A 12,065-nucleotide genomic window follows, 5' to 3' on the forward strand; every position below is an offset into this window, starting at 1 on the left:
ACAAGATCTAAAATTCCCTTAGAAGTGTAGGACTTACTTGTAAAGCTTGATCTTGTCATCTTACCCATCTGACATCCTCGGCACATAGCATTCTCAGGTTTTTCCAAACTCGGTAGACCTCTTACTCGGTGCTTCTTACTTATTTTGATCAGATTATCAAAATTTATATGACAAAACCTTTTATGCCATAACCAGATATCATCTATCTTTGCATAAAGACAATTATTCTGAGTTGAGTCAACGTGAAATGTGTTACCTTTTGTTTGAGTCCCAGTAGCAGCCAACTTTCCATGCTTGTCATGAACTTTGACAATTCCTTTCTGAAATTCTGTTTGGTAACCTGTGTTGTTTAGTTGTGCTACACTCAACAAATTATATTTCAAACCTTCAACCCAATAAACATCATTACATTTAGCATTGTCAAGAAGTGTTATGGATCCTTTACCTTTTACCGGACATGGTGCATCATTACCAAATCTTACATAACCTCCATCATAATCTTCTAATTTAGCAAACTTGAGTTTATCACCTGTCATGTGATGTGAGCATCCACTATCTATGATCCAAGAATCATTAGTATTTAGGTGAGATATTAGGGCTTTTTCTTCATACCTTTCTTCATCTGATCCATCTTTGATAGCCATATAAACTACTTCCTCTGTATCAGTTTCATCTGATTTATCATCATTTGATTCCTCATCGGCTATTAGGCATGACTTTCTATCTCTTCTTCTGAAGTCTTGGTATCCTCTGTAATGATTATTTTTCTGTCTGTCATCTCGGTAATCTCTGTTTTCAGTAGAGTCTTTGTCAGGACAGTTAGAAGCCATATGTCCTATTTTATCACAATTGAAACATTTTAAAGGTAGTTTGCCTTTATACTTACCTTTGCCTCTCAATAACCTTCTGGCTAATAGTGCTTCAAACTCTTCTTGCTTTATGATTTCCTCATACAGTTTGTGTACTTCTTCCATGTTCTTATGAAATCTTTCACTTGCACCACTGTGATTCCCTTCAGAACACTTACTCATTCTATCATTGTAATCATTAGATTCACTAATATGAAAAGAACTGAATGCAGATTCAACTTTATTTATCGAAGACCCACTGTTATCAAAATTACTTAATTCAAATGCATGTAGCTTACCAATTGTATCATCCAAAGAAACTGGCATATTGGGTACAGACCTCAATTCATTGATTGCAGAGACTCGGATTGCATAAGCAGGTAGACGGGTTCTCAATAACTTACTTGTGACATCCTTTTCTTCAATGGTTCCTCCTGCTTCTTTGATTTGATTGACAATCTCCTTTAACCTTATACTATATTGGTTTATGTTCTCACCTTCATTCATTCTCATAGATTCAAGTTGTCCTCTTAGACTATCCCCTTTTTCTATTTGAACATGTTCATCACCGCTATACACAGATATGATCTTGTCCCACATTGCCTTGGCATCATTGCAGCCTTCTAGATCATTAAACTCTAAGTCAGTCAATGCAGATGTTATTTCAATCATTGCTTGAATATGTTCTTGCTTTGCCTCTATCTTTTCCATTGTCAATGGATAGGTGCTAGGTGTAATGAAATCATTCTCTAGATAATATACAACATATTCTCCAACTCCTGATAGGTGCAGCTTCATCCTTTTCTGCCATGTAGAGAAGCTTGACTTGTTCAGCTTCGGTGCATCCCTCTTATACATCTTTGGATATTTTCCTCAAGTACCGTTAAACTTTTTCTTCTGGAGTCCAAGGCTCTGATACCAATTGATAGTTTTGATACTAATTGTTAAGTACAGATGCCAAGCTAACAAGATGAGAGGGGGGGTGAATCATATAAACTTAATCTTCCATAAAATCAACAGATTCAACTTTGGTAACATAAACTTCAGCAATATAACCAAAAGTGCTAAACATGCAAACTCATAAGCATATAAACATCATAACACTCATAACACTAGATTTAATGTGGAAACCCAAATAGGAAAAAACCACTGTCGGATTTCGGACCCACTAAGAAATATACTCTTCTAGAGTATGCTCGGTTAAAAGAAAATCCTATTAAAGATTACAAACACATTGCTAGATGTGACCCGGTTAAGGGATTTCCCTCAGATTTGTTAGGATCTTCACTTTGTTAGAAGTGACCTTGTCAAAGGATTTCAAACACTCATTTAGAATGTCACCTTACTAGAGGGTTTTACAAATAAGATTGTTAAGTCCACTCGGTTAAGAGATTTTTTGTCACTTTACAAAATAACAGTAATAAAATATATCTGCAACTTCACATCAAAAATGCTAAAGCAGATTCTTATTTGCTCAATACAATCTAGTCATGGGACTTATCTTGTCCCTCTGTTGGGCTCTATACTCTGTTAATCAAACAGGTCTTCAAGCTTTTGTGCTCGGTAATCACTGTGTAGCATCCCTGTGCCTACACTTGCCTACATGTATTGTTTATCAACAGTTCCTTATTTATAAACAATTTGCTAACCGTTGTATCTCCTTGATCACATATCCCATGATCAATCATAGCCATCAGATCTTCAAACTTGACCAGGTTCAATGTATCCTTCGATTTGAAAATGTTTTACTTCATCTTGGAACTTGCATACATTTCTTGGAACTTGTGCTAAGGTATTATAGTTCAATATGAGCTGTAGATCTTTCAGCCGATCTTCCATTGCCATAGATCCTTAACAAACTTCATGCATGGTATACCAATCATTTAATCAATTCCAGCTCATCAGCTTCCTTCATTAAATAACACTTTTAATCATTTAATGCATTCTGTTATAGCTTGGTTACAACTCGATAAATACTAAACTTCACTCGGTAGACATTCCGCCTTCATTAACCAATAGCGATAACCTTAGGGTTTACCGACTAGGTTCCTTAGGGTTTACCGACTAGGTTCTTTGCTTGGTAACATAGTATAGTATTAACCTTACAATCAACAACATATGTGGATATCAAAACAATCTAAACATCATGATCTCATCATTGTCTAACTTGGTAATAGTTGCCCATTGAATAACTTATTTCTCCCCTTACTCATCACATTCTTTCTGTGTCTTTTACTGACATCTTTATACTCATCAAATCATACTTCTTAAGATATGGCAACATCATACTGAATTAGAAAATCAATTTCTTGACATCAATGACAAAATAATAATATTAAGATAGTAAACATCCTTAATCAGTTGTCTCCATAGTCATCAACAACCTTCTTAATATCCTTATTGAAATGCCAACAATCTCTTATTGTCTGTTATAATGCCAACACACTATAGCATCACTTCTTGATATGGAGTCCAACACCTCCAACTATGAGTTCTTAGTCGATGAAATTCTTCAGCCTGCATTCGAGACATCTCACTTGGATATGGTGTGTAATATCAAGGCTCCCCAATTACCTTGGTACCAAGACATCTATGCATACCTTATGGTGGTACCCTCTACCCAAATCTAGCTCGACATGAATGCCAAAACCTTATACGCCCCTCCCATTTCATAATTATAGGAAAATCTATATCGTCGAGGCTATCATGACATACTCACTATATGTTTAGATGCCAATGAAGCTAATCTTGTGATAAAGGAAGGGCATGCCAGATCTTGTGGTGATCATATGAGTGGATATGTCTTGGCCAAATAATTGTTGAGTGGGGTACTATTGGCCCACTATGGAACATGATTGTTGTAAATTCGTCAAAAAGTGTGTGCCCTGTCAATGACATGGAGATTTGATTCACACCCCAACAAAGGATTTTCAGCCTATTGCAGTGCCATGGCCCTTTTTTGCGTGGGGTCTCAACCTCGTTGGTAAGATTAATCCCCCTTCATTCAATGACCATAAGTTTATCATTGCAGCTACTGAATACTTCACCAAGTGGGTTGAAGTTATCCCTCTCACTTTCACCACTGGGGTATAGATTTCAAAGTTTATCATTTATCACATTAGCTGTCGCTACTATGTTCCCTCTACTATTATCACTCACAATGGAACCCTTCTTAAAATCCAATACACACATGATCTTTGTTCTACTTTCCATATCCAACACCAATAAGGCCTTATTATGTATCCTAAAAAAAAATGTCAATGAAAATGGTTGTGACTGGCATCTCCACCTCAACCTCACCCTTTGGGCCTATTGCACTAGCATTAGAACCCCAATAGGAGCCACCCCATATTCCCTTGTCTATGGTGTAGAAGTTGTCTTACCAATCAAGGTCAAATTGCCATCCCTACACATATCACTAAAATATTTTGTTTCTCATGATGTCTATTGAGTGGCAAGGCGCTCTCAATTGGATCTCCGTGATGAAAAGTGTCAACGAGCTTATGATCAACTTTATGTTTATCAGACCTGACTCAAGAAGCAGTATCAGAAGAAAGTTCGCCATTGCAAGTTTGAGGTGGGTGATTTTATCCTACGGGAGAATCCTAGACATCAATTGTCGGCATTGGATTGTCATTGATGTCAACTTGGTGCATATCTGACTGTCATAGAGAAGAAAAGGCATTGATATAAGAGAAGGGTGTGAGCAGATTGGACAAAGATTGCAGGTTGTATTAAGAATAGAAGACATTTACCAGATTGGTGGTAGATATTGCTTGGAGTTTACAATCAAATAGAGAAGAATCACAGAAAAGAGGATGAAGGCAATCAAGTTGGTAGAACATAGATGGTGGTCATGTTGAAGACAAGTCCAAACAACTAGGTTTGAACATTGAAGTGTTACAGAATATTCAAAGGGTCCAAGTGTGCCCCATCATTCTTGGTAGGGCCCACGCAAATTTTTTTAAGGTAGAGCTGCAAAATTAAGCTCAATGAGAAACTTTGACTAATCATGCAATTGTGTGGTGACTTGTGTCATTGATTTGAAAAGATAAAACCACTCAATAAAACAACTTACGAGGTAGATGATCCGAGCCCACATATTTGACTTGTCACGGAGCTTCAAATGTGCAAGGATTTCATTGGTCCATGCAAGTGGATTCAGATTCCAATAGGGTCCATGTGCCATGTGTGTGAACGAGGTTGCAGAGTTAGGATGAGTGAGCAACTCTTGTTAACTGCGCAATTACGCGGTAATCTGGACTGTTGATATGGACGAATATGCTCAAAACAAAAAGGCAAAAGGGTTGATAGGTCCATGTGGCATGTGTGTAAGCAATGGTGCAAAGTTAGGATGAGTGAGAAACTCTAGCTGACTACTCAATCATGAGGTAATATGTATTGTTGATTTGGAGGAAGATACTCAACAAAACAAATTGGCTTTAACCTTTTATCCCACATTGGCTATATGGTGGTAGTATCAATTCTTTATATTGATCGACAAATATAGGTTAAGTGAGCAATAACTCACATGCTTATGCTACCTAATCTGGAGCATGCATCGAGGTGAATGAGTAGACAAGGTGATCTGTCCAATGACGTGGATGACCCAGTGTTGGTAAAGTGTTGACATGGATCATTAGGCGCAAGATGACAATAGTCAAGATAGACTGCCAGGAATGACCACGATGATGCAATCAAATCATAAATAGTCATAGAAGATCTCAAGTGCATGATCGTAGCAGTTAGAGTTAATCGCCAATGTGACCTGCGAAGGTCATGATGTTTTGACCAACTGCCACGTGTCATGTTGGACCCGAGCAGCCAAAAGGAATGAAGGTAATCTCAGTTTTGCAAGGTTTGATGATGTAGGCAAATGTTAGCTTGCAATGAAGCGACAAGCTACCACGTGTCCAAGGAATGAAGAAAAGGGCAACCTCGCAGGGTTTGGTGACATAAGCAATTTTCAGGTCACGATGTTGCGACCAGATGCCACGTGTCCAAGGAGGAGTGTCAGAGTGCTCACGATGAACTGGTTGGACGGTTGACCAAGTTGACTTGCAAACACGGCTAGTATGATGCTAATGTAATTTATCAATGAGAATTCTTTTTGCTTGCTTGACCAACTAATGAAAAGTGAATTAATTCCAATAGAGAGATGTTGCAGGTGAATATAAAATTGGAAGTTGGGAACTAGATCAAATATGGCCACTAAAGATGTAAATATGAAGAAGGAAAAATGATGCATTTAATATGGAAAACTACAGGGCAGACAATCAATCATGTAGCTTAATAAGATTTGATATCTTCAATCAGTGGGTAATCAAAGATAATGTACATGCGAAACTACTATAGATAGTAATCTAAAAGCAGAGAATAACATCCGAAGAAGAAAAGAATGAAATTAATGTTGATAGTTTCTAAATGGTAGAACAAGTGGAAGATCAGACAGGTTAAAGGCTTGAGGAGATTTAAAGTCTTCAATTGGTAGGTTATCAAAGAAAGTGTGTAGGTGAAGTTACTAAAGATAGTAATCTGAATGCAGAGATTTGAATCTGAGGATAGAAAGGGTGATTTAATGTTGGTGGCAAATAGTCTGCAAGGTAGATGGAAGATAAAATCATTTTTCAACTTGAGTAGAGTTAGTTCAGATAGATGGAAAGAGATTTTTTGAGATAAAGGAGAAGACCAACAGTTTGCAAGGTGATGAGACCATAACTTCTCTCATATTTAACCTATTAAAATCAACTATTTCTTCTTAGTGAATTGTTGTAAAAGTGGATTTGAGTAATGATTGAAAGTTCTTTAGCTTGATTAAGGTAGAATATAAAGTAGATATTTGGTTTATTTTAGTTAAATAAATATGATCCAAAATGTTTCTAATATGTCTCTATGAGTGTGCAAGATGTTACAATGTAGTTGAATGAGTTATTAAATAACTCATGACAAGATGATGCTTCAAAAACACTTGCAGCAAAGAGCTCCAGACATTAACTCCAAACAACTCCTGACAAGGCTTTGAAGATATTAAGAGAAGATAGAGAAGATTCTTGAAGATTACCAACACACTCCAACAATCATGCAAAATCATGGAGCACCCGCCATTCCTAAATCAATGGGCAAAGTATATGTTTCATACAAGTTGCAGTTCCACACTACATCGCGTCATCTTTCTCCAAAAAAGATAACTTAAGTTACCAAAGAACTCCAATGTAATTGAATTATTGTAAAATATTCTTCATGATGATTAACAATGATTCAGTCAGCTATACTGAAGAATAATTCCTTCATTCACATTGAGAACTTGAGACTTCCTAAAAATTAGGCGCCCAAACATTATGAAAAATGCAATCTCAGTAAAATGGCCATATCTCCCTCATTTCTCAACTAAATTCAAAAATTCAAAATGATATGAAAACTAGACTTGAAGGGATAAAAACCTTTTTAATAATTTTTCACGATTCATAACAGGGCAAGAGCAGTAATTTACTGAAGATGACTAAGACAAAGATAGCGGGATGGAGGACAACAAGTTCAATTTTGTCAATGTTTTGTAAATGCCTCCTTCAAAAGCGGATCTTCGATATACATTCTTAGTAGATTGGTTGGGTAGATATGGAATGAGAATTCTATAAATATATTGTAATCAATGAAGCAAAGGGGGGGATTAGAAAGGCTTGTTTTAGCCTGAGGAAATATGATAGTTTGTAGTTTCATTTATAGCAATGTATTTTCAGATTTCTAGATTAAATTCGAATTCAAGCAAGCATTTCATTTCCAGCAAGTGTGAATTATATTAACCTCTTTCCTTTCCAAAACATGTGAGATAGATTAGCTATTTACTTCCATGCAAGTTTAGTCTTTTCAATTCCTGCAAGTGTGCCTTAGATTAACTTTCCATTCCTACAATTTAGAATAGACTGTCAAATAAGTTTTCTCAATTCTCTATTGCATATAGCCATGAACACTGCGCTAGATTGATAAATTAAATTATGAGGATTAAAATGACCCCATCATAAGGATAGTGTAGAAGATCAAATCCTTGTGTATCTCGAGAAGTGAAATTAATTGATGCATGATGGGAAGTTGTTGGTGCCAAAGTAAGAGACTATCAAAAGATGATTTGGCAATCCATTTTTAATGTGTGTGATGTAGAGAGAAGAATAGAGAGAAAAAGAAGAGTTTGTACAAAGGTTTGGACACATATCTAAGAGGTGCAGAACAATAAGTGTGTGTGCATAACAAAAGAGGAGAGCACACAGAGTGAAGTAGCAAGGAGAAGAGAGTGAATAAGAGAGCAGAGAAAAAGAGGAAAGAGTTGCAAACAGAGAGAGCAGCAGAGACATAGGTGGAAAATACATATTAGAGTTACAAAACATTATTTGTAACAAGGTATGCCATTATAATTGAAATCCATTGTAAATCATTTGTGTGGGTTCTCAGATCAGGGTTTGATGCTCCTTTGGGTTGGTGCCCATAAAATTTGTAACTGAAGTGTTTATATTGTGTGGATGGATTAGATCAGTAAGCTCTAGTAGCATTCCTCATTGAGGTTTATCCCTGCCCTAGGTTTTCCTTGTATACCTGGTGTTATATGTGTATTATTTCTTTGTGTGTGTCTTTTAATCTCTCTACATTTCAATTAGTTATGTTTGATTGATTAAAAAGTAATATTTTAATTAACATTGATTCACCCCCCCTCTTAGTGGTCCATTTGTGTTCCTTCATCAACAAGACAAAGAAACAAAAGGAAAGTTTGAGCCAAACTGGATTGTTCCTTATGTATTTACTACTAAGTATGGTTTGAGGGCCTACCAATTATCCACTCTAGAAGGGGAACCTCTCCATGATCCCCTTAATATAATGCACCCAAATTTTTTATATGAATAGTCTGTGGTGAGATGTCCCACTTTTCAAAAGAAAAAAATACAAAAATATTTAAAAATTAAAAAATTCCAAAACCTATAAAGAGAAACAATTTTGTCCTCTAAAGAAAACCTCTTCATGTGGCGTTGTGGGAAAGTATGTGTAATGAAAACCTGGAAATAGGTGCCATATGTAAAGAGTGGTTCCATTATCTCTCAGGTCTTTATGTTTCTCTCCTTCGCACTGTATCTTTCGCTACTCGCTTTCATTTTTTTCCCACCTTACACTTATCATACCTTGATCTTTTATTGATGATATCTATGTCCAGTTGCCACTTGTATATAGCACATTTAGGTGTTGGTATTCTTGTACATAATTTGGTCTAGTCCTGTGCATTATTTGGTATGTGTCATGTTTGTTGAGTCGGTTATACATAGTTGTGAGTTGTATATAGGCATCAGTCGTGTTGTCAAGATCATGTCCCCTTTGTTGGTTCTTCATCAATCATCATAGAGTATCTTTGTTATTGTGATTGTATCATATACCTTTTGTCATCTAGTATCATTGAACCTTTGTCCAATCATCAGTCTGTGTAGGATGTCTCCTTCCTCAATCAGAAATCATCGAGTCTAGTCTATCATTTATCCTTTGGCAAAATATATTTGAGGCACTCACGTTGGATTTGATTTCTTTGTGATCTTTGTTTATCTTTTTAGATATTTGTTGTTTTATTTCCTCATTGTCACCATGATCCTTCATATCATGGTATGCTATGAGTGATGAAACTAGGGGCATGGTCTTGTTTTTCTTTTTGGTTTTGCTTGTGTGTCTTTTCTTGACTAGTCCCTTATTGTTCCCTCATGAGGTCTCAACTATCTCATGTTACATTGGGGAACATCTTCTACTTGTGGTTCTTTTAGCATTGTTTCCCTCAAGGTCCTCTGCAACTTTGTGTGGTGCTAGAGTAACCTTTTGTGTCTATTTGTTGAGTTATTCCATGCATTGGTTATGAAATCAACTTGGTTCCTTGCACCCTAGTGCATCAAATACAATTCTATATCAAAATAAGGGCTCGCTACATTGGCAACCCATTTAAGGGTGCTCACACTCCATGATTTATTCATTTATATTTTTCATTCCATTTCATTCACTTGTTTCTTTTCTATTATCGATTATGATTGAGAATGTGCACATGTATCTATTTCTTCTATCTATAATGGTGCCTTTGCCTAGTAATCCCTAGAGTATTCTGCATTCATCGTCATGATAGTCCCACATTCATTACATTTTCATTCCCATAGCTATCACATGCACAACATCCTACATCACAAATGGGTTAGCAATCCATGCCTCATACATCATTAATCATGCACAGCATCTCATCCTGCATCATAAGATAGATTAGTACATGATCCATCTGCATCCCTGCCATGGTCATATATGTATATATATATATATATATATATATATATATATATATATATATATATATATCATCTTGCATAATCACATCTACATAAATGCATCATCAATATCATGCATATACATCCATCTAATCACTAGTCCATGTGCATCCTCCTAGGATCATTATGCATCCATATCATACATATAATCATAAACCACATTAATCAATGCATCAACACATCACATCTTCCATCACACACTAGTCAATGCATGTCATATAGGTGTAATCATAAATGCATCATAAAATACAACACTCATCATGCATATACATAACATCCTACATCACACACATATTAGTACATCATATCATATCCATCCATACATGCATCACAAAACCATAAAAAACTGCCATGCACATAATGAGTTGAACCAATCTCCATCATATATGTATCATGTCATCAAATGTCTATCAAAATATATGTACAAGTATGTCTATAGTAAAAATCATATGGTACATTTGATATAAAAAAATAAGGTACATCGATGACTCATAAGGAATAAATGAATGGAGTGCATCACTCTTACTCAAAAAATGCGTGGTGTGCAAAGAATCAATATCATCAAAGAATCATGTCTTGTGTATGGTACATCAAAAATAAATCATCATCTCCACATAATTCTTAGTGAGGCTAAACTGGGACCTAGTTTGTCCCATGTCTTATCCCCTGTCCTGCAGGATCCTATCCCTATGATCGCTATGTGAACCCCGAGATTGACCCTATAGAGTGTTCACTTTGATGCAATTGATTCCTCTTGTTAGATCTCCCAATACTCTCCCTATGTCCCTACTGAAACCCCCAATATGGGAAGAGTTGGCTCCTCTAACTCTGGGGGGAACTATATATATATCTCTCTTTATGAAGGAGGGAAAACGACCTCATAACTTGCTTTGTACCACACTTCATGGTGTGATAGCTCTCCAATATCCTCGAGTTGTCTCTCTATGATGGCAACTAGGGCTCCTTTTCCTCCTCCTCTAGATGTCTGTCATGCCTCACCCCTCTCTTGTTGATATCGAGAGGCCCTTCCTTTGTCTGATATCATGCAAGCTCCACTGTGTCCTTCACTACGATGCTCGCATCCCTCTCCCGTTGGATCCCATCCATCTCAATCTGCAGCTATGCCCTCCTCTGATCTAGTTGATCCCTGTCCTATTGTAGCTAATCTCTCTTTGAAATGAGATCCTCTATCCACTGCTTCACCTTGGCCAACGTGTCCTGAAGTAACTATATCCGGCCTGCAGGATCTGTCGATGCTTCAAATCCCTCTCCTCTCTCTATCCTGCTCTCCTTGTGGGATTTCCCTATCCCATGTCCATGTGCGCTTGTGGCCTGTGGTGGTGCATATGCTCCATCTTTGCCCCTTCTCCCCTTTGCTCTCTTAGGCCCTATCCTTCGATGTTCTCTCTTGATGGGCATTGATGGTGCCACTGGGATCCCCCTCACCCTCCTCACCACCATAGCTACTGTAACTACTATGCTTCCCCGGGCTGGCTAATATGTATCTAATCTAGTCTCCCTAGCTCATTCTTCCCTCCTCTGCATGCCTAATGGCGTCAATCTTTCCTTGCCAGCTAATGTGGGTCTCATTTATGCCCACCATGTTGTATAAGCATCTATGACAATTAGATTTGCCACTCCTACCTATGGATCCCATGTAGTAGGCATTAGTCGGGTCCACTCATTAGTGAGGCTTGTCATGTCTAGTGAGGGTCTGAACCTTGGAACCCTCTCGCTGGTGACCCATCTAAATCGATTCTTTGCCTTAAGTACATCTCATACAAAATTAAACTATCATCGAACCCTATCAGGTCTCTATCTCTCTACTATATACTCCCATTTGCTGATAATATACATGGGAGTAATAACATATGGTATGTGTCGATGA

Source organism: Cryptomeria japonica, chromosome 8 (assembly GCF_030272615.1).
Source record: "Cryptomeria japonica chromosome 8, Sugi_1.0, whole genome shotgun sequence".
NCBI lineage: Eukaryota > Viridiplantae > Streptophyta > Pinopsida > Cupressales > Cupressaceae > Cryptomeria > Cryptomeria japonica.